At 42.6% G+C, this 12487-nt stretch overlaps 1 pseudogene; it reads right to left on the reverse strand.

Annotated features, from left to right (window-relative positions):
- Positions 1-5986: 5986 nt before the first annotated feature.
- On the reverse strand, positions 5987-6466 carry LOC103160076 (annotated as a pseudogene).
- Between the last annotated feature and the right edge of the window lie 6021 nt (positions 6467-12487).

Consider the following 12487-nt stretch of genomic DNA (forward strand, 5'->3'; position numbering starts at 1 on the left):
GGGAGGGGCAATGGCCCTAAGACACATTTCTTTTTCTCTTTTCACAAGTGGAAGATGCAACCTCAGTAACCTCAGTATGCTTCTCCTTTGCTGATTAAGTCAGGAATTCTTTCCAGGAAGCAGTTTACAGCATCTTTGGTATGTCCAAATTACTACATCATTATCCATGTGCCTTGTAGGCTGCCATTGAGGGAAAAGGGGCTTCCTGAGATACTGTCACAGTGACTGATAACCCAGTCGGCTACCGAGTGACGTGTGTGGATAGTGTATGGAGTGCTGGACTGAGGGCCATGTCCCACTCTGGCTGAGAAGAAGGGAATGGGGGCTTCCAAATTCCATTATGTCACTAAGAATACACGCTTCTAAAGAACTAGTATTTTTTTTTCTAGATTTTTCTACTTATTATTTTTAGGCTGTGGTTGTGTAATAGAGTTTCTATTGCTGTGAAGAAATACCACAACCATGGAAACTTTTATAAAGGAAACCATTTAATTGGGGTGGCTGTCTTACATTTCAAAGATTTAATTCATTATCATCATGGTGAGAAGCAAGGCAACACAGGCAGACATGGTGCTGGAGAAGGAGCTGAGAGTTCATATACATACATATATATATAAATTTAAATTAGAAACAATCTTATTTTACGTATTCCAGTTCCCTCCCCCTCCCATCCTCCCATGCCCCCTAGCGACCCTCCACATCTCGTCTCCCATCCACTTGCCAGGAAGGATGAGGCCTTCCATGAGGGATCATCAAAAAAAAAAATATGTCAAGTCATTTGGGGCAGGGCCTAGGCCCTCTCCTGTGTATCTAAGCTAAGAGAGTATCCCACCATGGGGAATGGGCTCCCAAAGTCTGTTCAGCACCAGGGATACATCCTGGTTCCACTGCCAGAGGCCCCACAGACTGCCCAGGCCTCCTAGCTGACACCCACGTCCAGGGGACCTGGTTTGGTCCTATGTTGGTTCCCCAGCTGTCAGACCAGGGTCCATGAGCTCCCACTTGCTCAGGTCAGCTGCTTCTGTGGGTTTACCCAGCATGGTCTTGACCCCTTTGTTCATCACTCCTCTCTCTCTATAACTGGATTCCAGGAGTTTGGCTCAGTGCTTAGCTGTGGATCTCTGCTTCTGCTTCCATCAGCTACTGGATGAAAGCTCTAGGATGGCATTTAAGGTAGTCATCACTCTCACTATAGGGGAAGGGTATTTAAGGTAGCCTCTCCACTACTGCTTAGATTGTTAGTTGGGGTCATCCTTGTGGATCTCTGTACAATTCCCTAGTGCCAGATTTCTTTTTAAACCTATAATGGCTCCCTCTATTGATGTGTCTCTTTTCTTGCTCTCCTCTGTTCATCTTCCAGCTCAATCTTCCTGATCCCTCATGTTCTCCTCCTTCCTCTTCTTCTCCTTTCCTCTTTCTCCTACCTACCACCCCCTTCCCTTAAGCTCCGGATTTGTTCAGGAGCTCTTGTCCCTTCCCCCTTCACTGTCATGGCCTGGCATGTCCCAGCCCCAAGCCACAGCAGTTATGAGGTTCGGCCTGAGTGGGGCAACGTGGACTTGGAAACTCCTAGCAACCCAAAGGCTATAAAGACCAAACATTGGCATCTTGTCATCTTTAGAGAGCCCTCAGTTCCATGTTGTAAAACTAGTCTTTTTTATTTAGCATCTTCTTGGCTGTTTCTTAACCATGCTTCCATGACCATGAGGAGGCCATTTCTCTCCTCCTGACCCCTCTCTGCTTCATTGCTCCTAACTCTCTGTCCTCACAATGTTACTTATACACCTAGCACCTCCGCCCAGATGCAGGCCTATTCAAATGCTTAGTTCTATAGAGATGCAAACTAGGAGACATTCCCCACTGAGGCCATGCTATTCAATAGCAAATCGTCTATTCAATGCAAACAGGATCTCCGGTTACTGGAACCCCTGGAAATGGAATGGAATTTTCTTTGCTCCTGACACTTCACTGGGGACCATGTGAGCTGAGAGTTCTTACATCTTGATCTGAAGGAAACAGGAAGTGGTCTGGGAGACTGGGCATGGCTTGAGCATATATGAGACCCCAAAGCCTCCTCCACAGTGACACACTTCCTCCAATAAGGCTATACCCACTCCAACAGAGCCACACCTTCCAGCAGTGCCATTCCCTATGAGCTTATGAGGGCCAATTATATTCACACTACCACAAGTTGACTTTGGGTAACAAAACTATGTAACACAAAAGATAAAAATGCAGAAACTGATATTGGGGTTCAAGCTTCAAGTTGAAGATCAGAAAAGCAAAGCAGCCAAGCTATTAGATCTTACCTCTACCCAGCTGAAATGGCAATCCTGTGTCCACGAATCCTCAGAGGCAAAAGCTGTCAGTTCCTGTCTCCTCCTTTTATACCTTACTCCACACCCAGCCATATCACTCTTGTCTCGACCTCTCTAGTGTTGGATTAAGGGCATGTGATCCCAGGTGCTGAGATCACTTTTGTGTGAGCTTTCTTTTTTTTTTAGGACTGGATCAATTTTGTGTTGCCAGTGTGGCCTTGAACTAACAGAGATCTGTCTACCTCTTAATCCTGAGTCCTGGGATTAAAGGTGTGTATTACCATTGCCTGACCTCTGTAGCTTGAGGCTGACTTTGCTTTCTGAATCCTCAGGCAAGCTTTGATAAATCATAAATAATGTATCACCACAGAACTGTGGTTAAGGACTACTGCAGGATACATTTATCCTCCTATAGCTTGAGAGGCTGGAGGTCTGGATTCAAGGTTCCAGGCAGAAATCTAAAAGGATCCTCTCACTTCTGGATGGCTTCTACTGGCTCCCAGCAACCCTTGGGTCCCTTGGCTCATAGTGAAGGGACCAGCTCCCCATTTCGGCAGCCATAACAGCTGACCACATGCTTGTCTGGTCTTGTCTTAGTCACTAAGGTCAGATGCCTGCCCCTTTCAGCAGCCATAACAGCTGAATATGTGCTTGTCTGACTTTGCCTTAGTCACTAAGACGTTAGACGCCTGCCTCGTGGCAAGGAACCAATCAGAAGTTAGCTGGTGGTGCTATGCTTTACAAGCTCTGGGTGTGCTTTTCGAACAAGCACACAGCAATGACGTGCAGAGTATAGCAACCACCCTGGAAGGGCCTATGGGCCATAACAACCAGTTGACCAATCAACACAGGGCAAGCCCTCCAAGCCTGGAGGCACACCAATCCTGAGCCAGTGCGTACCCCTAGACACTCCCCTTACACTGCCCTATAAGATCTCTATGCAGATGGTTCAAGCTGTCTTTTCTAGCCATCTGCCATGGTGGATGGATGAAAGACCCTAGCTAACATGGGATTAGCTCATTAAACAACTTTAATAAAGCCTCGTGCAGTTTGCATCAAGCTTTCGACTCCCCATGGTGATTGGGGTGGCCGCAGTCCTGGGCTGAGATCCTGGAGGCCTGAGCTTTCTGGGAGTCTTACAATAGCTACAGATTCTAACTTCTGTTTTCACTCTGTTACACAGTTACCCCTCCTGGTGTGTCTTGCACTCTTCTTGCTCTTTCAGCAAGGTCCAGAGAGGCTTCAAACTCCACCTATTGCTGCCTCAGCCTCCTGTGCACTGGGATTTTAGGAGTGTGCCACCATGTCCAACTGTTTTCTCACTGTGCCAAAGTCTTCGATAGGACACCCCTCAATTCAGTGTGGCTTCATCCTAACAAATGATATCTGCAGACATTGTTTTTTAATTCTTATTTTTGTTTTTATTAACGTTTATTATTTTTCTTTTTATTTATTCTTCTCTCATACAGACATCCTGACCAGAGTCTCCCCTCCCTCCACTTCTCCCAGTCTCCCCCGCCCCCAAATTTCCCCTCTCCCCCAGATCCACTGCTTCTCCACTTCCCTTCAGAAAAGAACAGGCCTTCCATGGATATCAACTGAACATGGCATGATAAGGTGCAATGAGACTAGGTACAAACCCTCATAGCAAGGCTGGGCAAACAGAAATTGCCTTTGAAACAGGGTCTTAGTCGAGATGCCAAAAGGGAAGGATTAAAATGAAGAAAGGGAGCTCTATCCAATCCATTACATCAGGGAGATGTTTTAAAATTCATGACTTCTGGAAAAGCTAACAAGATGGTGAAGATAACAGAGAACCCAAGTCAAGCTATGAAGATGTCTGAAGGATCAGTACAGAAGTGAAACTTTCCATAAAAAGTCTGGGGATGGTCACCTTTTGAAAAAAGGTGTTAATGAAAATCAAGAGGCGTAGAGGCATTCTTGTTCAAGGTGTAACTCATTTTTGCAATACTACTGATAGCTCATTCATTTGGAGTATCCATATTGTGCCACATCCAACTCTATGGGCTTCTGGGGCTGGAAGAATGAACGGACAAGGAGGCATACCTCTATGAAGAGGAGGCAAAATGGAACCAATATAGAAATCAAGATGGCTCAGCAGTGACACATTGTAGAACACTGCATGGGAATGGTGACAGATGTCCTCTTCTCTCAGAGCCCAGTGGCAAGGTCTTTCTCCCATCTGTATGATACTGACTCTTCACAGATGTGTGTTACCAAGTTGAGAAAGGTCTCCACACTCCCTGTCTTTCTGTTTGTTAGTTTGTTTGTTTGATACAGATTTTTGATGCACTAGTAGTCAGAATGGATTCGAACTTACTCTCTAGGCCAGGCTGATCTCCTGCCTCAGTCTCCTAAGTACTGAGATCCCAGGTGAGTGCCACTGTGGCCAGTTCTGTCCTATTCTTAGTTGTCTGAGAGTTCATTTCTCTTCACTATATGAGAAGGTCATTTGAACCTTCTTTTATCTTCTCCTTGATGGTTCTGAGTATTCAACTGTTAAACGAAGATTATATTCCTGATGTAAAGCCCACTTGAACTAATTTAAAAGTAATTGTTAGAGTTACATGTTACAATTGGATAAGCTATTTTTAAATGTAGCATTTATGTACACGGGGCATATTGAGCTCCACTTGACAGCACTTGGCTTTCCTGTGGAGCTAACGCCTTAGGACAGGTGGGAGAGCTCTTCCTTCCTAACCTGGCTCTGAAAGATTTTGTGTACATTTCAATTATTTTCCTAAGTGTGCAGAAAATTCTCCGGGAAACCACCTGAGCTTAGTGTTTTGTACAGGTATTTTAGGTCTAGATACAATTTATCAGATATGTAATTATTTAGGCTATCCAGTTGTTTTTCTTTTTCCCTGCAGCACTGAGGATCAAACCCAATGCTCCATGGACGGTGCACAAGTGCTGCCCCCCCACCACACACACACACAGACAAGCCCCTGTCTTTTTGTTTTCAAGACAGGCTTTTTCTGTGTAGTCCTGGCTGTCCTGGAACTCGTTCTGTAGACCAGGTTGGTCTCAAACTCACTGAGCTCTGCCTCCCAAATGCTGAGATTAAAGGTGTGCACCACCACTGCCAAGCTATCTAGTTTTAATTAAGTCTCAATAGACATTGTCTTTCAAGAAATTTGCTCATTAGATTTACTGGTCTGAGAGTTTTATTTCAGAGAGAAATGTTTATTGGATATAGAATTCCAGATTTGAGAGTTTCAAGTACTTAAAGGTTGTCATTCATTGTATTTCACTTTCACATTTTCTGACATGATGTTTAGTTCTACATATGAATTAGAAAATAAACCTTTGCTAGCTTGTGGTATCAGTGTGTGTGTGTGTGTGTGTGTGTGTGTGTGTGTGTGTGTGTTGTTTTGTGGTGCTAGGTTCAAATGCAGGGTCTCACTTTTGCCAAACAAGTAGTTGACTGTTGAGCCACAGACCGCAGCCCCCTTTGCTACTGTAAGATTTTTTTCTCGTCTCTTGAGTTTCAGCCATTTGATCAGGATAGACTTTGGTATTTCTTAATATTTCTTTTTCTTGGGACTCATGAATTATCTTGCCATGTGTATTTAAGATTTTCATCAAATTTGGAAATTTTTTTTTAGCATTAGATACAACTTTATTTGAAACTCTGATCTATCAAGTTAGCATTTTCCACCAACTCAGGGAGCAGAGACCTTCACAGGCTTCACAATCTTTTGTTTAGGGGCTGCTTTTGTAGGGGCCTTGGCAGCAGCCATTGCTGTCTTCTTGGGTGCCTGCTTAGCCTTTTTTGCTTCCTTGGCAGCCCGGATAGCCTGCTCTCGCTGAGCTTTCCTGACTTCTGGTTTCTGATTCCTCTTGGCCATGATATCAGCAAGGGATGCACCAGTGATGGCACGCTGGAATTTAACTGCACGTTGAGTTCTTTTCTTTTGAATTTCTTCCGACTGTCCTTTTTTGTGTTTTCGTCTGTAGAGGACAGTCCAGTTTATCTGTCGAGTATTCCTTTTGGAAAGGAATGCGGACTCGCATTTTTCTTTAAGAAACTGGAAAACCTTCCCGTCGGTCCTGGCTTAGTGCCGCCCATGCCCCGGGTAGATCTTGTACCCGCTAAAACTGCACAGCTTGACCTTCATGGTGAGACTTGATGCCAGGCCTGAGGGAAGATGGCGAAGAGCAAATTTGGAAAATTTTAAGCCTTAACAATTTCTTCTGACATTTTCCTGTCCCTTCTTCTGAGATGTATCAATTGCATGCCTCTTCTTACATTTGATAACGGTCCCATGGCTCACTCTTGCTCTTCAGTCTCTTTTTGGTCTTTCCCCTACTCTACTAAGAGTTTACATGGAGCTTGTTCTTTAAAAAATATTAAAGTTAGCATACAAATAGGTTTCTTTTCATATATATGTCTTTTGTAATATATGCCTTTTGGAGGTGTCATGTTGAAACTATGGAAGACGTCATGATTCTCATGTCACCCTGGGTGTAGGTGTCTCTGTACTGTTCCAGGTTTACCGTGCATGTTTCTTAAGTGAGCACAATTGCTATACTTTTGATTTCACTGAAGATTTCCTCTATAGTGATTTTCTGGTCTTCCCATAGGAATGTGTGTTTGCAGATATTAATTTTAAGTTGTATATATACATTTATATATAATTTAGTGTTGAAAAAGTTTAGTATATATAATATGTAAGCATATTATATATAAATTACATGTATGTATATATAATGTTTTTGGAGACAGGATCTATTAATGCAGCTTGGCCTCAAACTCATGATCCTTCTGCCTCAGACTCCCAGCTACTGGGATTTCAGGTATGTACTACTATATCCACCCTCCACACAGTTTGCATTTTTACCATGTTGATTCATTTTTATCTATGGATGATCTGTTCTTTTACGTGTCTTCTATTTCTCTTTCATTTTCATGGTCTTATTCTAATTGAAAATTAAATATTTCCATACAATATATTCTGGCCATGGTTTCCCCTCCCTCATCTCCTCCCAGGTCCTATCTTCCCACCCATCCAACTCCATACCTTTATCCCTCTTTTTAGAAAACAAACAGGCAAGTAAGGAAACAATGAGAATAGAACAAAACAAAGAGAGAGGAAAAAAGAAACAAAGAAAAATCATGAGAAGCACATATGTGCACAGAGAGAAAACTCATAAACCCACAAAATCAGAATCCATAAGCCAAAGATCAGCAAGGTTAAAAAAAATTTCCCAGACAAAGCATTCAGAGACAAAGACATCTCCAAAGGTATCACTGAGGTTGTTTTGAGTTGGCCATCTTTTATTGGATATGAATATTGCTGTTTTAAGGTCCATGCTTACTCTACCATCAATTTTAATTACTTCTGGTCTGGGGTCATACTCCTGCTTATATTCATAACTGGCTGTTTAATATGGAAGACTAAAAACTGTAAGTTTGACTAGCCAGGTTCTGAATTTTCTTATCGTCCTTTAAATATGGCTGTGTTTTGCTTTGTTGTGACTTGGAACTCAGTACCTTTGAGTAAGCTTGAAACTTCCTTGCTTCAATTTTTTTTTTTGGTTCCAGGACAGCCTTTTAGTAAAGGCTGGACATGACATGACATGACTCCTCTTAAGTCCATCCGATGTTCATTCTCTCTCTCTCTCTCTCTCTCTCTCTCTCTCTCTCTCTCGTTACTGATAAAATATAATTTAAAATTACTTATCACACATGCAAGTGCATATGTGTGTGTGGAATACAAAAGTACAGAGCAAGCGTGCAGGTCAGAGCCAACTTCTGGGCAGCGGTTCTCATCTTCCACCTTGCTGAAGAAGGGCTGCCTCTTGTTTTTGCTGCTATGCTGTATGGTCCAGATTAGCTGTCCTGAAAACATCTGGGCAGTTCTCCTGTCTCTGTCTCCAGGCTCACCAAAGGAGTCCTACTGTTAAGTCAGGGTCCACCAAATCTCTGCTGTAGCCACAAAGCCACAGTAAATTGGTGAAATTGATTACCTCATAAAAAGAAAAGAACCAAGAATCCATTGAAATTTAAGGAACCAGATACACAAATTTTCAAAAGGGGGAGAGGGTGTCAACTCTTCTGAGTTAGAGCGATTTCACATGCCAGAGACAGCCGGGCTAAGATGTCCGAGAATGAGCTGCAATGTGTTTCTGCCATGACCTCGTTTGAATCACACCTTCTCCCAGCTCCAGCCCTGCTCCAGGCCTCAGTGTCTGCCCTGGCGCCTGGCTGTGGCAATGCAAGCCAAAATCTAAATTTCAGCTGTTACAAAATGTGTAACCTTAGAGAACTTAAGCTTTCTTATTTTATTTTTTATCCTTTTCTGCAGTTTTATAATGTGTGGATACTTTCTAATTTCCTGGAAGGTCTCACAGACAAATGGAAGGCATTAGAATAGTTGAACACCATCAGGTGTTAGAAGTAAACTAGGAAAGAGGCTTAGAGTTGAGTGGGTGCATCGTAACATGTGACATTCCGAGTCCCTAAAAGCATCTAAGGAGAGAGAAAGTACTGGCCTGGGAGGAATGGTTTATTACCGTCTTTGCCTTTCTTTGTTTTGTGGATTACAGGTCAAACCCAGGGTCTCGGGAGGGCTAGGCAACATTCTACCACTTGGTCTTTGGAGATAGTCTATTACAGCAGATGATTCCCATACACGATGTAGCTGATACTGGTCTTGAATTCTTGACCCTCCTGCCTCCACCATCCCAAGTTCTGGAACTCTATCTGTGCCACTATGCCTGAGAGAACTCACTTTTTAAAAGCATTTTTTTTTCTTTCTTGAGTATATGTATTATCTCTATTTTAGAACATAAATACTTGTCCACATTGATGCCAATTCTCTCTTTAAACACAAGATGGCGCTAAAGGTCTAATCTTAGGGGAATAAAAAAAGGCTAGATTTCCTTAAAAATACATTCACTATGTAATTATGTAAGCCTATAAGAATGATGTTTAAATCCAATCACTGTGAAAGGACCGCACTAACATACGTGAAATGCGTTAAATAAGTCTATGTAACTGGAGGAAAAGGCAATCACTATTCCAAGAGAAAGATTATTTGTGTTTTATGAGTTTAAATACACACAACCAGATGAAAAAAACCCACAACTGGTTAAAGTCAGATGCAAACATAATACACACTAACTTCAGAAGTCAAAATGCAGGACACCTGACTCCGGAGTGTGCTCTGCAAATACAAGAAAGTTTTACATTTCTATCTGACATGGCACAGGTATTCATCTCCTTTTTAAAGTACTAAAGGAAGGCTATTTAAGAGTAAACCTTGATATCGAGGCACTCACACAAACCCCTCTCCCTTAAAGGTGGACATGATCTGTTTGTTCCTGCCTGTGAGCAGACAGGAGGTGTACCCTGACTGAGACTCCCAGTCTCCCTGAAGGACATACTAGTAGGCAAGCAGGAAATACTTGTTTCGATTTTCAAATAAGATTTGTGCATATCAACACAACTTGGTCCATCTTTGTGCCTCCATTATTTTTAAACTAGTAAACCAGAGAAAAGTGTCAGAGGTGGTGACCCTGTTGAAAATGGAGGCAAGGAACCTGGGTTTGGTGCTGTGCACTGGGGCAGGCTAAGTGATGGGCTGTAGGGCTGGTTATCTGTGGCTTTGCTGGATGCTTACGTATATCTTCATGTGTTACACGGATGTGTAACTTCATGTGTTACTCCCTGTCAACACCAACAGAACATCAGAGATAGAGGGGGAATGCCTAGTGAGTGGATACTATTCTCCCATGCTACTTCCTGTTCTTTCTATACCTCTCTCTTAGCTTCTTTCACTGGGACAAAATACTTAAGATAGTCAACTTTAAAAAAAAAAAAAAAACGTTTCTTTGTGGATCATGGTTTCAGTCCATGGTCACTTGGTCCTATCACTTTGAGCCTTTGATAAGGGGAGACATCATAGTGAAACAAACTGCTTATTTCACGGTGATCAGAAAGCAAAAAGAAGGGGTTTGAGTATCAGTGTCCCCTCCTCCCTGTCTCCCCCCTGTCTCCAAAGCATGCCCCATTGACCTAACTTCCTTGCACTAAGCCCTGCCTCCTGAATACCCCACCAACTCCTTATAGGACCACAGACCAAGCCCTTAGCAGTGTTTCACTGGTTTGCTTTTCCATTGCTATGATAAAACACCACAACCAAAAGCAACCTGCAGAGAGGGTTTATTTGGTTTACAAATTACAATCTATCATCAGGGCCAGAACCTGAAAACAGGAACTGAAGCAGAAGCCACGGAGGAACATGCTTACTGGCTTGTTCCTCATGGTTTGCTAAGTTGCTTTCTTCTACCACCCAGGACCTCCTGCCCCAGGGTGACACCTTGGTCACCTGGGGTGACCACCACAGACTGGGCTCCCCTCTAGCAATTAGCTATCAAGAAAATGCCCCACAGGCAATCTGATGGAGGCCTTTTCCAAATTAAGGCTTCTTTACCCAGATAAATCTAGCTTGTATCAAATTGGCAGAAAAAGCAGGACACATGGTCGTTTGGGAACACACAAGACTCAGATTATAACAACCTGCTGTGGGTACAGGAGCAACATTCTTATATGAATTCTTTATATACTGAACATAAAACTCTACCAGAACTAATAGCTTAGATTAACTTGCTAGCCCTCAGAGCTTAGACCCTGGATAGAGATTGTTTCTATTATTTGCCGTAGTGTATGGCATGACCAGGAACACTTTAAAGATCAGCCTTCATTATTTTCTGATTTTATATGTTCACTATTTCTCTTGAAAAATTAAGAAGAAACGATCAGACGTTCCCGTTGTCATAAGAATGAGGCATTTATGAATATTCAAATGATACTCAAAGTGGTGTAAAAAAAGTCTTAGAAATGAACACAAAATCACATGATTGATGGGTGAATATTTATGAGCTGATTATGATAATGGGTTTCTATTAATAGTAACCAAAATACATGTAAGAGCTTAGAATTTGCATAAAATATTTATGACAGTCATATTTCCAGTTTTCAATCCTGGTTTATGGCCTGTACCTTAGAACTCCCCAAACAGAACCATGGTCTCTATATCATGGTCCTTTAATTTCTTTTTTCCCCTAAAATTAATTTCCTTTAACTCTAATATTAAATGGTGAGGCAAGATGCACATGCATTTTTTTCAACAAAGTTAACTGAGTATCTACTATGTGCTGTGCACTCCAATAAACATAGGGAATGCACAACTATTCCAATGCCTCTGTCCTGGTCACTTGCCCATGAACAGATGAATCTGAAGCACATGGGTGCTGACAGAGACAGGAACTGCATACTACAGAAGAGGGGATGGGACTTGGGATGGGTGAGCACATAAAGGACAGTTTCACATGGAGAAATGTGTGCTGGATCCATGTCACCTTTGTGGAAAGCTCTACCAGGCAGAAGAGAGGTGGAGGAGAGAAGGCAAATTGCAGGCATGATGGCACTCGATACATGTGGTCAGCTATGTGTTATTTTCTAACTTGAGATAAATTTACATTTTTCACATATTTCTGCCAGAGATTATTTTTATCCTGTGGAAAGCTGGGGGGCATAAACTTTCATATTTCCCACTCCTCAGGAACCTAATGTTTCTTGAATGTTCATATGCTAAACGTTAAATATGTGGGATCATTCAAGAAACTCAATGCAAAACAGCTTTGCAAGGAAGGTTGTGTTATGGCCAGGGTGACATTCTGAGAGGGTAGAGTCCTGCCAAGATCTGCCTGACTCTTCCCCCTGCTATTTCCAAGGAAAGGGTTTCCATCTGTGACAGGAACAAGGGCCAGAGCAGAAGCAGACCTAGCAATGGCAAGTTAGGGGCATGTCTGTGTGCTAGGCAGCATTAGAAGCATTTACGTATATTAGTGAATGCCCCAAGAGCTCTTTGGAAGGCAGGTGCTATCGAATGAATACAACGGAGGCAAAAAGAGTCAGATATGATACTCTAGGTCCCAGAGGGGATAACCAGACAGTTTTAGCACCCCAGCACTTAAGCACGTAAGTCAAAGGCCACCTTTTGGTTCAGGCCAAGACTTAACTCAGAGTCCCAGTGAAAGACTCTGCTGGGAGAGATGCTTCAGGTTGACAGCACCAATGGGGGAGAAATCTCAGGTCTCCCTGTAACAGTGAGAAAATAGTTGAGTATCGCTTAGGC

The sequence above is a fragment of the Cricetulus griseus genome, chromosome 2, assembly GCF_003668045.3.
Source record: "Cricetulus griseus strain 17A/GY chromosome 2, alternate assembly CriGri-PICRH-1.0, whole genome shotgun sequence".
Taxonomy (NCBI): Eukaryota; Metazoa; Chordata; class Mammalia; order Rodentia; family Cricetidae; genus Cricetulus; species Cricetulus griseus.